General features: G+C 39.6%; 1 protein-coding gene across 5 annotated transcripts in view; it reads right to left on the bottom strand.

Moving 5' to 3' along the window:
- Window positions 1-11224, bottom strand: part of PARP11 (poly(ADP-ribose) polymerase family member 11) — a 38231-nt gene extending 27007 nt beyond the window's left edge. For 3 of the 5 annotated variants that reach the window (XM_033117912.1, XM_033117908.1, XM_033117909.1), the window contains exon 1: window positions 11039-11224. The gene's annotated coding sequence lies outside the window, so the exon portion shown is untranslated. Of the gene's footprint in view, window positions 1-10855; window positions 10980-11038 lie in introns of those variants that run through there. The other 2 variants (XM_033117910.1, XM_033117911.1) reach the window with 1 other exon arrangement.
- Window positions 11225-14724: the final 3500 nt, after the last annotated feature.

The raw sequence follows: 14724 nt of genomic DNA, 5'->3' as shown, positions 1-14724 counted from the left end.
TTTCTATCCATTACTGAGAATTAACGTCTCCAACTAGAATGGGATTGGTCTGTTGGTCCTTACACTTCTGTTAGTTTTACTTGGTGTGTTTTGAAGCTCTATTATTAGGTATGCAAATGCTTAGGTTTGCCTTTATCATTAGGAGATGATGTTTTTTCACCCCTGATAATATCATCATCTTTGAAATCTACTTTAATGCTAACATACCAACTCAAGTCTTCTCTTCATTAGTGTTAGCACTGTGTATCTCTTTCCATTTATTTTTATCTTATTTTGTCTTTCTGTTCAAAGTATGTTTCTTGGAGACAAGTTATAGTTGGGTCTTGCTTTTTAAACCAATCTGACAATCTGCCTTCTAATTGAGATGCGTTGAGCATTTATTGTGGTATAATTATTGATATAGTTAGGTTTAAGTTTATCATTTTGCTATTTGTTTTTTATTTGCCATCTGTTCTTTGTTCCCTTTTTCATCTTTTTCTATCTTCTTTTGGATTGAGTACTTTTAAAATTTCATTTCATTTTCTTTGGTGGCTTATTAACTATAACTGTTTGTCTATACACACTATGTTTATTTCTTCACTTTCCATGCACTCTAAAACCCATTCCAAGAAAGAAAGAAATAGAAAGAAAGAAAGAAAGAAAGAAAGAAAGAAAGAAAGAAAGAAGAAAGAAAGAAAGGAGAGAAGGAGGGAAGGAGGGAGGGAGGGAGGGAGGGAGGGAGGGAGGGAAGGAAAAAGGGAAAGGAGGAGGGAAAGGAGGAGGGAGAGAGGAAAGAAAGCGAGGGAAAGGAAAGGGTCTTGTGAGGATCTCCAATGAGCTTCACGTTGCTAAAACTTACACACTTTTATCAGTTCTCACCTTACTTGACCTCTCTGTAACATTCCACATCATTTACCCATTGTTCTGAATTACTCTTTTTTGGGTTTCATGAAATCATACTCCCCAGATCATCTTAGATATTTGGCCACAAATTCTCAGTCTCCTTTGTACCTTCACTTCTATTCAGCCTGTAATTTTTAGGGCTCCTCAGGCTCAGTCACAGGCCCTTTTCTAGTCTTTCTCAGCATCTTCAAAACGTGGTCTTCAAGAATTATGAAGTAATTCACAGGCATATTCACAGGAAAATTTACTGAAAGATATTTGTTCACATACATTTTGCAAAGGTAAAATATAAGAGTAATTATGACTTTCATGAAAAGCCCTTTATTTTCCTTAAAGTTACCAGCTCACTATACTATCTCATTATATCCAGTCTGTTTTGATCAGTTCGTATCAGGTAGTATTCAACAAACATGGTGTCGTAAAGCCAAGTAAACTTTCACATCAGTTTCAAACACAGCCCAGGCAACCTGCTTTGTTGGTAAGGTCGGAGATGAGATGAGACTAGGGGCGTTCCTCAGCTGAACCGGGCGTAGTCCTCATACTGCTGAGGAGCTCATCAATCCAAACTTTACGCCTGATTTTACTGTGAGAAAAAACAAGCTAATGACAAAATTTCTTTATTAAATGACTCTGTTGGAAGTCATATAATATCAATGGCACATGATAAGGAAGAGCAATTATTATCACAAGAGTGTTTCAGCCTATGTTTTAAAATTGAACAAACTACTTGCGAAGAAAATATGAATCAATTCTTGTAGTATATACGAGGTGTGATCAAACAACACAGTGAACGTTTAAATAAAAAAATTATTACAGTAAAAGACACATTGCCATTAATCACCCCTCAAAATACTACCCCCTCACTTAGAACACACTTAACCCCATTTTCTGAAGCGGTTCTGGAAGTCTTCTTTCATGTCTTTAGTTGCGCTGTCATGGCTGCTTCGATGTCCTGAATCATTTTGACTTTGGGGAAGAGCCAGAAGTCGTGTGGTGCCAGATCCAGTGAATAAGGTGGATGAGGACACACCGTAATGTTTTTATTTGACAGAAACTGCTCTATACCAGAAGCGATGTGTGACATGGAGTGTTGTCATGATGGAGGATGATTTATGGTACACTTTAAATCACACCTTCTCTTAACGGTAGCTCATACCTGACTGACTGCACCCAACAAGCTGAAACTTGTCACACACTGTTACTAAGGTTCGAGGGGCCGCTTTCCATATTGAAGATCCCTGCCTTTCTGTTGGATGGCACTTGGCAGCAGCATTCACCGCACTTTCCATCACAACAGAAAGGCTCTGTGTCACACACTGCTTCTGGTTCGGCAATTTCTGTTCAAGAAAACCACGGTATGCCCTCATCAACCTTATTCATCGGATCTGGCACCGTGTGACTTCTGGCTCTTCCCCAAAGTCAAAATGATTCAGCACATCGAGGCAGCCACGACAGCGCAACTAAAGACACTCATGAAAGAGGACTTCCAGAACTGTCTCAGAAAGTGGCAAGAATGATGGGATAAGTGTGTTTGAAGGGGTGAGAGGTGGTACTTTGAGAGGGATTAATAGCAATGTGTCTTTTACTGTAATAAATTTGTTTCTATTTAAACATTCACTATATTTTTTTATCATACCTCGTATGGTATGTAATGAGGTAGATGTACTCAACAATGTTTTGTTCTGCTTATCCACAAAAACCCATGGTAGTTTTCATTTTTCATTTAGACAATAATGCTCCTGTAAGCTGAAAAAGGTGCAACACATTCAAAACAGCATAAGCTATACAAATAGCAAGAAAAGGTGTGCTGTCTTACTACAAGATGTTATAAACATGTAACAGTTATAAGTCAATAACATGCCTCCTAATTATAATTGAGCGTTGAAGGAAATAATGAAAAATGAATATCAGCAAATCTTGACTACTCAGAGTATGTGCTCTCAGATGTTGTAGGGAAAAATGGCAGTTTGCAAGATTACTCTTCCCACTCAAGTTTTAACTAGCTGTTAAGGGAAAAAGTGCTGACAGAAGTTTCTGAAAGGAGGGAGGAGATAAAAACATTTCTTCCTGACACTAATAATACCAGTAAAGTCGTTCTTGATATCCAGAGGCCTGCTTAAGTGTATGGCTGAAATATATTCAGCATCTGAAATAACCGAAACCTACTACTTCAGGGTCAAAAAACACCCCCATTTTTAATGTTGATTATAAGATACCAAACTTTTCAGTCACCAAACTATGCCGCAAATGGCTCAACTGCTACAGTGTGTTTCCTTCCCAGAATCTGATGGTTTTCTTTACTCATCAGAGAAGGAGACTAATTTTATTGTTGTGGATATACAAAGAACACACCCACATGTTACAACAAAACATGAACAGGTACTTTCCAGAGACTGAAGTAATCAAAGAGTGACTAAGAATCCATTTGCTCCTATCTTCCAAACACTCAGGTTGATTGAAATATTTATCCCTACAGTTACTTAATATTATAAGTGTGTCAATTTGGCAACTAGATAGAGCTCTAGGAATAGTCGTCAGGGAGAAATCTTCTCCTAACTTCCCAGTCTGTATTTGATCTTGATATTCCATAACATCTGATAGCCAGCAAATACCAGTTGCAAATCTTGACAATCTATAATTATGGCATGGGGTTTCCTAATTTAGTAGAAATATAGGGTAAAAAAAAAAATCAAAGTGCTGGGTCTAACCTACATTTCAAGCTATCTATCATTAAGTTAGTTACATATTTTCTAAGAGGCTGCAAAAAATATCCTTTTCAATGATAATACAAACATTATTTTTAAAAATATTGCGTTATTGTTTAAAATTGGTGGTCTGAGTGGGTGCTGACAGGTGAGAAACACAGTCGTAGGGATCTCACCTACTCTCACGATCTTAAAAGCCATCTATAAAGGCTGAGGCCCAAACTGCAATTTCTAGCCCAGCCTTCTCCTCTGAGCTCCAGAATCACCTATCCAATTGCCTCTTTGACTGATAAATACTTGAATGCCTCATAGACACATTAAAGCTATAATAGACCCCAAACTCTTGATCTCCACCATCTCTCTCCCTTTTCCAATCTCCCCATCTCAGTGAAAACATTTCCTTCCAGGCTGCCTGGCCACAAACCTAGCATTCATCATTCAAACTGCAGCTTGAATCGATCCACTTCTCTCTCCACTACCACCCACTTAGTCCACGTCACCTTCATCTCCACCCTGGATTACACTATAGCTTTTTAAAGTGGTTTTCCAACAGCCTTTCTGATGCTCCTCTATATTAGTTTTCAATTGCTGCTGGAACAAATTACCGCAAACTTAAACAACACAAATGTATTCTCTTGTACAGTTCTGTAGAAGACTGACATGGGACCCACTAAGCTAAAACCAAGGTGGACTTGATGCCTTTCTGGAGATTGTATGGAATCTATTTCCTTGGCCGTCCAGCTTCTAGAAGCAAACCACATGCCTTGCTTTGTGGCCCCTTTACATTATCTCCAACACCAGCAACATTGTATCTCTTTGACGATTCTTTCATAGTCACATCTTCCTCTGACTCACTTCTGTCTCCATCTTCCACTTTTAAGGACCCTCTTGATTACACTGGGCCCACTTGGATGACCCTATCATAAGGTCAGCTGATTAGCAATCTTAATTCCCCTTTGCTGTGTAACTTCACAAACTCGTAGTTCGCAGGGATTAGGATATGGATAGCTTTGGGAGGCCATGATTCTGCCTACCACACTCTCATTTTCCAAAGCAGCCAGAATGATCTTTTTTAAAACATAAATATATTCATGTCACTTCCTATTTAAAATCTTTCCATGGCTTCCAACTCCCCTAAGAATAAAGTTCAAAATCCTAAACATGTGTCACAAAGCCACACATAGCCTAGTTCCTACCTACATACTGGCGTCGTCTCCTGTTCAGGGTTCCAGCCACACATAGCTACTTTCTGTTCCTCAAACACCAAGCTCCTTTCTGCCTCAGGGTGTTTGCTCACACTATTTCTGCTGTCTGAACAGCCCTCTTCGCCTCCCATCCGACCTTTGTCTGGCTAACTCTTGCTCAATCCTTCAGATCTTTGTAAAAGTGACACGCACAGGTGGCCTTACCTGATCTCCCAATCTTGTACTTGCCCCTCCTATTATACAGCGACATTGTTCTTTTTCTTTTAGAGCTTTCCTGACAAGTGGAGTTAAATGTTATTTGTATAATTACTGGCTTAATGTCTGCCTCCCTGCACCAGACTGCAAAGCTGTGATGGCTGGGTCTAGTCTGTTCTGTTCACCACTGTATAAACCCTGGGACTTCGAATTGACTGGCTAAGAGTAGATGCTCAATAAATAAATGAGTGTCATCTGACGTTATTTCAAAAGCAGGTCTAACTCTTAGAAAGTGAGCTGCATAAGCCAAAAAGACCTCAACATTCCGCAAGGGCATTTTAGGCCAGGTGGGTCACACGCCACGTACTTTCACCCCATTCTTTCAAACCTCTATTACAAGCATGTGCCTCCAGCCTTATCCCGAACTGCTTACCTCCCTGACACCACAAACTATTAGACTAATTTCCTTGGCCTTGTGTTGTGTCTGCCATGCCAATCATGGGAAGGCCACCTTACTTCTCTACCCCTGCTCAGGTTTTGGACCACTAGAAGAAAGTTCTGAAAACATGGAAGTTGGTGTCACAAAAAATCGTAATTTTCTGCAGCTCGGGAATCCTTCCTTTATCTCTGGCTCCCTGTGACTTTCCTCACAGGTCCTTTTCTACTCACTTTAAATCCTATATCCTAAGTTAGGACTGGAAAGAGTATGTGTTCTGGAGCTAGGAAGTTCTAGATTTAAAACCTGGCTCTGTCCTTATTCAAAAAGTTCACCAAATTTTGAGCCTTAGTATTGTCACTAAAAAAATGAGGATAATATTTTATTAATTCCTGTCTTAAGTATTAGATAACTTAAGAGTGGGCACACTTCGTTTAGTACTGCCCCCAGCCACCAAACACTGACATGTCACACTGCTCTCTGAGCTTAGCTAACTCCAAGGTTAGAACAATGACAAAGAACGCCAAGAAGACATCAGTATATGAGCCCCTGATGTGTGTTGATCCTGGGAACACATCTTCATAGTTGCTATGTTCTCTATAGAACTTTCATTTCAAGGAACACATTGTACCTCCATCCTCCCCGCCGGCCTGTGGGCATGTCTATGAAATACGCACCTGACTCAGAAGAGACATTATTACACAGATGTTAGTTACCACTGCCCACAACCACTCCCTCACGCGCTGAAGATGCCCATCCTGACACTCTACCCATCAGATGTGCACCTTCTCCACTTCACTGCACTTTGTCCAAACTGTTCCTGCCATTCTCTTTCACTTTTGTGGGGTGCGGTCATTTTGCTTCCCTTGACCTTCCCCTAAGACTACTTCTGTAACTTGAACACCCAGCTCAAATGTAACCTACTTCGATAAACCTTCCCAGTCCCCCAGGCTCTCTCTGGTACCACTTTCTCCCCCCACAGTAGACTGCAACACCCCTGAGGGGCAGGTCCTGCCTTGACCCTGTTTGTAATCCCCCGCCCTAGTGTCTAGAAAGGTGTTTTATATGTAGTAGATACTTGACTAAACATTTTGTTGACTGACTGAAATAATCAATGTCTGAGTGAGTCTGGTTTAGACATACTAACTTTCAACTAACCGAGTGACGTCATAGAGCTGTCCATCACCCAGCTCAAGAAAGGGGTCAGGACTAAAGATGCACATTTGACAGGAATGTTCGCTGAAGCCGTGGAGCTCAGCGAGACAGAATGTGCTGGGGGACAGTGGGACATTTCAGAGATAAAAGAAGGCAGTTCAGCCAAGTCCAGATTATGATCCAATGATAAATCATAGAAAGGAGAAGAAATCCAAAGGAGTACAGTCTCAGGAAACCCAAAAAGGAGAGCTTTGAGAGACACCTCTAATGGCATTCATGTCACAGTAAGACATGTTGAGGACATGAAGGCTGCCACTGGATGTGGTGATTCCGAAGTTCCTGGTGCCCTCCTAGCAGGAAAGGTGCTAAGGGCAGAAGCGGGGCTGGGGGAGCTGCGGGACGAGTAAGAATGACCAAAAGTATTCAGACTATTCTTTCAAGAAGTTTGACAGAAAAAGGAGATAGAATCATAGTGCCAAGGGAATTTGGAAGCAGCTGTGAATATAAAATAGAGAAAAAGGTGGCCCAGTGAGTAAAGCATGGCACCAGCATACAACTGTCATCGTGGCTGCCACCAAGCAACAGAATGGGGTGCAAGAGGACACGGGTACTGATCTAATTCTGTTGCTTACTCACCTGTGTGGTCTTGGGAAAATCATTTTCCCCTCCCTTAGCTAACACACCAGATTATTTTAATAGTATGAGTGAATCAATACAAGGGAATTTTAGAGGAGTCTATCCCTTTCTATAAAGGTCTTATTATTACTGTAATAGTTGGTTTATAACCTTGAACAGATGCTTGTCATTTTTTTTAGTTCCCCTCATCAATGCGACAGAGAGAAGCTGAAACTCCCTCGTATGTAATACTGATCTACTTATTCTAATCCCAGCAAAGAGGGATACGACAACGGCCAAGAAAGAGACAGAAAAAGGCGGGATACAGTCAGGGTACATTGAGTCAAGACAGTGATGGCAATACTTCCAACTCCCTTTTACAGATTTCGCCACTTTCCTAAACTGGGGGATATGAGTCACGAGCTACCCACCCCCCCCAGGTGGGTGAACTACTAGGAGCTCCTATCCAAGTGTGTCTGCTGCTTTGGCCAGCCTGGTCTGCCTTGGGCGGGACACCTGCTCCCCTCAAGGGGCCTCGTCAGTGATAGGCTTCAGCACAATCGTCGCTGACCTCATGACTGGATTGAAAAATAAAATTGTGTACTTAAATAAGTTTTTGTAGCTCCTGGGTTATCTTGTTTTGGGTTTTTCCCCCAAGAAAATGCTGCAAGCTCAGTGGTGATTTTCCACTCAAACCATGTCATGGAGACTTTTCACCTGGAAGGGGCGGCTATCTCTGAATATTACTGGGTCAGTGTAAACATGTCCAGTAGTTTTGTTGTAAACATCTGTGCGGCAAGCATTTCGCCACAAGCATTTCACAGCACAACTAATTGACAATAAGGCAATTTCTCCGTAAAAGATAAAAGAATGAAAAATTAAAGAGAAATATTAAAAAGTATACAATAAAACATGAAAAATTAATCACAAAATTAAAAAGACTTTATTGCAAAAAATGGAAATATATTGTCTTCGAAGTCTTGCGCTCATACATTTTTTGTTTGTGTGCTGATTTGTCTCCTCGTTCAGCACTGCACTTTTCTTTTTCACTAACTTCATTAAGAGAGGTATGAGTTTCTAACAAAAGAACAGATAATGCTAAGACTGCTGTGAATTAGTCATTACTTCTTTTATGTTTAATAGCTTGGTAAACTTGATTTTGATGGGTGGGAGGGATGACTGCTCACTGAAGGATTTGCAAAAACTGGCATGTGACCATTTTCTAGTATAGTATGCAATCTGGCCAAGATTTATGTAATATAAAAATGGGAGTACTGTGAGGACATTGTCAATGGAGAAACGAAACCAAACTGACAGCTGGCTTAAATACCTTAAGTCTGAAAGCAAGTGATTCATCAGTGGAGAAATGAAACCAAACTGTCAACCAGTTATTTAAATCTTTTATAGCGAAAATGCCTTACCGCCAATTAGTTGTGTGGTAAAAATGTTTGCTGTGAAAATGCTTGCAACAAAAACATTTCTGGCAAAGATGTTTACGGTGAAACTACCTAGAACCCAGCGTAGTATTTCCTCAAAACACTTGTGAGTGGAATACAGTATCATACAGAAGGTATATTTGCAACAGTAGGTATATTTGCAGATCTTAAGGACATGGATGCTAACAAAAAGATACAGGGAGAAACTAGGCAGAAGTCTTCAATTAAAACAGTTTACAATGACCTTCCTTCACAGAGAATTTATTCTCTCATTCAATGGAAAGAAATGATAAGCAATTACTTAAATTGGTGGGGAATCCAAAAGTCATCTGCATTTATCTTTAGGATCATTGTGGGGTTTTTTACATTTCACCAATGGTGTCTGGTTTACAGAAAGATTAAAATTAATTTTCATTCTATGAGCATAGCTGGACAGACTATCCAGATGCCCCTTCTATGAAAAGAAACTAACAAATGACTTTGAGATATCCACATGCAGAATGTTGACTGTAATTTTAAAAACTAAACTGTCTTTATTGACAGCATTCATATGTTCATAGAAAGAAAAACAGTATTAGTAAGTAAATAAGGTAGCATTAAGACATTAGGGTGGTATAAGGGTTAAAAGAAATGGGATTATATGTGGAAGGTTCACCACTGTTAATAAAAGCCAGTATACTCTACTGAAATCAAGGAAAATCGTTAGATTTCAGAGAAAACAGCATTTCTTACAAAGAAATGAGGTAATGATATAATAAACCAAATATGAGAAATTCACTAATCCTTTATAATCCTCACAAACACACAAATGATCCAATAACAAATGCTGATGTGTAAGTGATGGAAGAGGGAGACTCAACAGTGGGAGCAAAGGACTCTCTCTAGTACTAATTCAATCACCTTTGTTAATGCAACAAATATTTACAGAGGGCCTACTAGCTGTGCCAGGTCCGCTCTCTAGTCTGAGGATACCATAGTAAACAAAAAGACAAAAACCCCTGCCGATTATGGAGCTTAGAATATAGTCAAGGATTTAAAACATGTAACTGAGCAAGACATGTATTTGGGTGACTAAAAGGTTTGTTATGGAGAAACTAAGACGAGAAAGACTGCCACTGCCAATACAAAGTGCGAGCGCACACACACACACACACACACACACACACACCAAAATGAAGATTGTTGATGACAAATAGTGAAAGTACATATATAAGCAGAAAGCACATTCTCATAATTCTAAATTATGTTGGCTAAAATCAAATACTAGCAACTACTTTCCTCTGATGTGGCCTGGTATTAGAGGATTATAGGTATGAACAAAAAATAAATAAATGAATAAATAAATCTTAGATGATGACCACTGTTAGGTGATGTACTGAGATGAAACCACAATGGGCAACCAACGAATGCACACCAACACACTAGTTTCTGTTGGATAAAAACTAACAGAATTAACTGACAAACTCTCTAATTTATCTGGAAATATATTCCAGACATGGAAGAAGTACTGATTACATCAAAGGAGTTTTTGCAAGTATGCAAACAGAATTATAAAATAAATTTAGGCAGATCTCTCAGCATATCGGGTAGTTCCACATATTTAGTCCAACAATTTGCTGAAATGTGGTTCTGCCACTTTTCCAGTCAACTCATAAGGCGTAAATAGTGTACAGTTACCATGTTACTAAGCGATGTCAACTCTACCAAGAGATTATTGGAATAGTCTTGGCAAACATATTCCACTCTTTGAGGGCTGCACATTAAATAAATAAATGTATAACAACAAAACAGACAAAAAATACACGTAGGCACAATGCATATACCGGAATCAAACAAGAAGGAGGGAGACAAGACTTGCAGTTGAAATGTTCCAGGTCATCAGTTCTGTCCACTGAAAAAGAAACATCTAAGAACTTCACCATCTAGAAGCTTAGAACAAACACTCGGTCCCCCAAGTTTTACATGGCTGTCCACCAAGAGGGGAAAAGGAGTACTGACGGTTCCTCCGAGGCCCATTCAAGGCACGGGGGTCCGATCCCCTAGCTTTAGATGGGTGGGACTGGCAGGTACACCTAAGGCAAAGGAGTAACAGGTCCGAAGCCCAGTAACTCCAATTAGAAAACAAAACACAAAGTTTAAAAAGGTGAAGGGAGGGAGGCGGAGAAACCAAAGCAAGCAAAATAAATAACTAATAATAGGACAACAATCCAGCGTCGGAGAACCCACCGAGCCATCTCCACCATTCAAACAGGCAGAGGCCAGGAGAAGCCGCAAGGGCCGGGGTCCTCGAGCCCGGAATTCAACATCCAGCCTGAAGCGGGTGAGGGGGGAGCAGGGCCGGGGAACCCCCTCCCGCCCCTCCCATCAACCCCGCCCATTGGGTCCGCCCCGTCCCGCCCGGCTACTCACCGGATTCGCTTCCCACATAACGGTGGCGAAATCGAGCGGAGAGAGCCTAGGGGAAGGGGCTAGCCGCGGGGCCGGGGTGTTGGGGTTTGTTCCGAGGGTGCCCGGGAGCGAAGTGATGGAGAGGAACCTTTACGCAGGCCTTCCTTCTCCCCCTCTGTCACAAGCCAGCGTCTGCGGACCACCTAACCTCCGACTTCCGCCCGAAGCCGGCCAACCAGCGCCGGCCCCGCCCCGCCCCCGGAAACTCGCCCCGCCCCCTGCCCGTTTCCGGGCTCCGCCGGCCGGACGGAAAGCCCCGGGCGTGCGAGTGTCTGGGTTGTAAAGGGGTTTAAAGGGCTTCTAGTGCAACCAGCCTTCTAGCGCTAAATCCCCACCGCAATCTCCCACCCAGGGATCCTCGAGCCACAGTTGGTTAGATTTCCTTCAATGTTGATTGATTACCGTACAATGTGTGTAAGGGGCCACGAGGCAGACAGGCCTGGGAATTGATCCCAACGCAACCAGTGGCATTTGGGATAAGCTTCACAATCTCACTCTCAGTTTCCTCATCTTCAGAATGGAGATGATAATGCTATCTACCTAGGGGTGTAATGACACCTTTTAAAGCACTTAGCACAGTATTCAGCATTTAGTAAACGCTCGGTAAGTGACAGTTATTTGCCAGACACTGCTAGGCTCTGGCTGGAGTGAACAAGACTGATCCGTATGTAGTCCGTGCCCTCATTCATGGAGCTTAGAGTCCAAAGGAAAAAACAAAAAGTAAGTAATTTAGATCAATAAAAAGGTGCAGTATGGTTTATGGGTACTATGGCAAGTACACAGGGTTCCATGAGAGCGTGCTCACCTAGGATAGGGGTCCGCGGCCCCCCCCCCCCACCTTTCTCCCTAAGAAGTTTAAGCTAAGACCTCAAGGATGTACTCCTTTCGAAGTTACCTGGGTAAAGAGAGCTAAGAGAGGGGATGAATCTTCTAGGCAAAGAAGTAGAATCTACCCATGGGAAATGAAAAACCGTTTGCTACAGATCCTTCTGGGCTTTTCTATACCTTCACACATCAAAACAAAAATTGATCAATGACTACCTACAGATTTAAAACCTGATATTTTCACTTAATATGTGTGGATTTTCTTTATTCCATACATATATGAGTAAATCTATTTCATCATTTTAAAGTCATCATTTTACAGTCTCATGGCATTCCATGGTTTGTATGTATGTTACACATTTGAAATAATCCATTGTGATAGACATTTAAGTGTTTTTCAATTTTCTACTATTCCAAAAAAAAGCAATATTCTTTTTTTTTTTTTTTAGGTTTTTAAAATAACGTTTATTTTTTAAAAGTTAACATATGCATATAATAGGAAACTAGAAAACACAAGAAGCAAAGTACAAGGTCATCCATAATCACAAGCAGGTTACAGTTTGGCATGTCTTTCTAGGTCCCCTGTGTGTATTTATACAACAAAGCGTCCATTATTAAGTAATTAAGATCACACAGTTATGTATCAAGCCTTTTTACACATCATGAATATTTACCATTTCAAAGTCCCAAAGCTATACGAGTATTCTGATAACCAAGAATATACTACACCAACTAAATCTGGAAGAGGAAAAAAAAAAATGTAATCCTGCCTTTCTTGGCAACAAAACTTTCATAAAGGACAAAAATGGCAACAGGCCTCTACTTAAAGATACTGGCAGAGTTACAATTAAAATACTGCATTCCTTTAACGTTCAATTAAAAATGAGGCATAAAGCAACAGAGTATAAAAAGTATAATGCTTCTAAGAGAATTCATTATGATCTATACTTTTAAAATAGTAGCAAGGAGGCAAGTTTCCACTGAAATACTTAACAATGTATTCCTAGAGTCCAGCTAAAAGAGATGCACACACATTAGTGGTTATCATTACAATGTAAATATGAGCACATCCACACACTTCCCTCCCTCTATCCTTCCTTCTGCCCCTCTGCCACCAACCTAATGAACAAGTCCTGACGTGCATCTCTCAGATATGGTTTAACAGTTTCACGTGCAAGATGCCTCTTTCTTATCAATTATAACAAAAAGATATTTACAAATTGGTTAATTTAGTAGCTCTACTTTGTATCTTAGTCATCTTAGGACATCTTGAAAACCTCAGATGTTGCAAAATAAGGAATGAACCTTGTCCACAGTAAACGTAGGTACTAGAATTAAATATATATACTTATAGTCACACGATGAGCACAGGATAGGGAATAGAGTCAATGGAATTGTAGCAGCTTTATACGATGTGAGAGGGTGCATAGATTGGGGGAGGAGAGTTATCACTTTGTGAGGGGTGTAAATGTCTATTACACCTGAAACTAATAAAAAATAAAAAATAAACGTAGGTACTTTCCAAAATGCACGTAGGTACTTTACCAAAATATAGACTTATGGTTATAACTTAAAACTATCTTCTAGATATGGATATACTAGCAAAGAGCCCTTCCCTTCACCTTTCCTTTTTTCTTTCCTCCACCATTTCTATGATAAACATTCTTGTACTAACATTTCTGTACATTTGTCCATTTACCTCCTTAGAATTAGTTCTAAGAAATGGAATTGTTCAATGAGAGATTATGGAAATTTCAATTTTTGATATATATTGCCAAACTACACTAAAAAATAATGTGTAAATTTGCAATCTCTATTCTTATACATGGTTGAGATAGGGATCTTCACTTTACTTTTTTTCACTTTATTTTTTGCTAAATGATTAGCCAGTTGCACCAATATCACTTAACGAATAATCTATTCTTTTCCCACTACCTTAAAGTGCCACACTAATCAAAAACTAAATTTATGTGTGTGCATCTGTTTCTGAACATTCTTGTCTATTCTATTAGCTTTCTGCTTATTCCTATGCTATGCCACACTTATAATTACTATAGCTTTGTAACACATTTGCTCTCTTGTAAAGCAAGTCCTCTCCCAATTCCCTTTCAAATTTTTCAAAATCATGAATTGTCTTATTCAGGAACGCATCTCTTCATGTCTTTTATATCCATATATATATATATATATATATATATATATATATATATATATACATATATTCACATAGATTTGCATAATTCTTGGGAAGTTTGTTCCTAGATATTTTATAGTTTTTGTTGTTATTGTGAATGAGATACTTTTCATTGCTCTAAGTTAGGAAAACTGTTGGTTTTTGTGTCTTTAACTTACATCCTACTACACTGTAAAACTATATTATTAGTTCTAATAGCTTGTTAGCTGATGATGTCTCTGAATTTTTATGTTGACAATCATATCACCTACAGAAAATGCAGTTTTTTTATCTTCCTATTGCATTCCTCAGAACATTTTTGAAGAATACAGAACAAGATAATGAGCATTCAGTCTTGACTGCAGTAAGACAAACGTTTGCCCTTAGTTGGTGCTAGATGTTCTTTAAATACACAATCGTCTTTAAAGAAATTTCCTTTCATTCCTAGTTTACTGTGAGCTTTTAGTTAGAAAAGGATGTTAAATTTTATCAACTGTCTCGTAAACTCTGTTACTATATTCAGTTTTTACTCTGACTTTTAATATAATGAAATATAGTAGTAGATTTCCTAATGTTCAAGCTATGCGTACATTCTTGAAATAAACTCTGCTTCATCATGTATTCATTATTCTCTGAATACACTACTGGG

This window comes from Rhinolophus ferrumequinum, chromosome 10 (genome assembly GCF_004115265.2).
Source record: "Rhinolophus ferrumequinum isolate MPI-CBG mRhiFer1 chromosome 10, mRhiFer1_v1.p, whole genome shotgun sequence".
NCBI classification, from domain to species: domain Eukaryota; kingdom Metazoa; phylum Chordata; class Mammalia; order Chiroptera; family Rhinolophidae; genus Rhinolophus; species Rhinolophus ferrumequinum.
The sequence above is the reverse complement of the archived record's forward strand: the minus strand, read 5'-3'. Positions and strand labels throughout refer to the sequence as shown.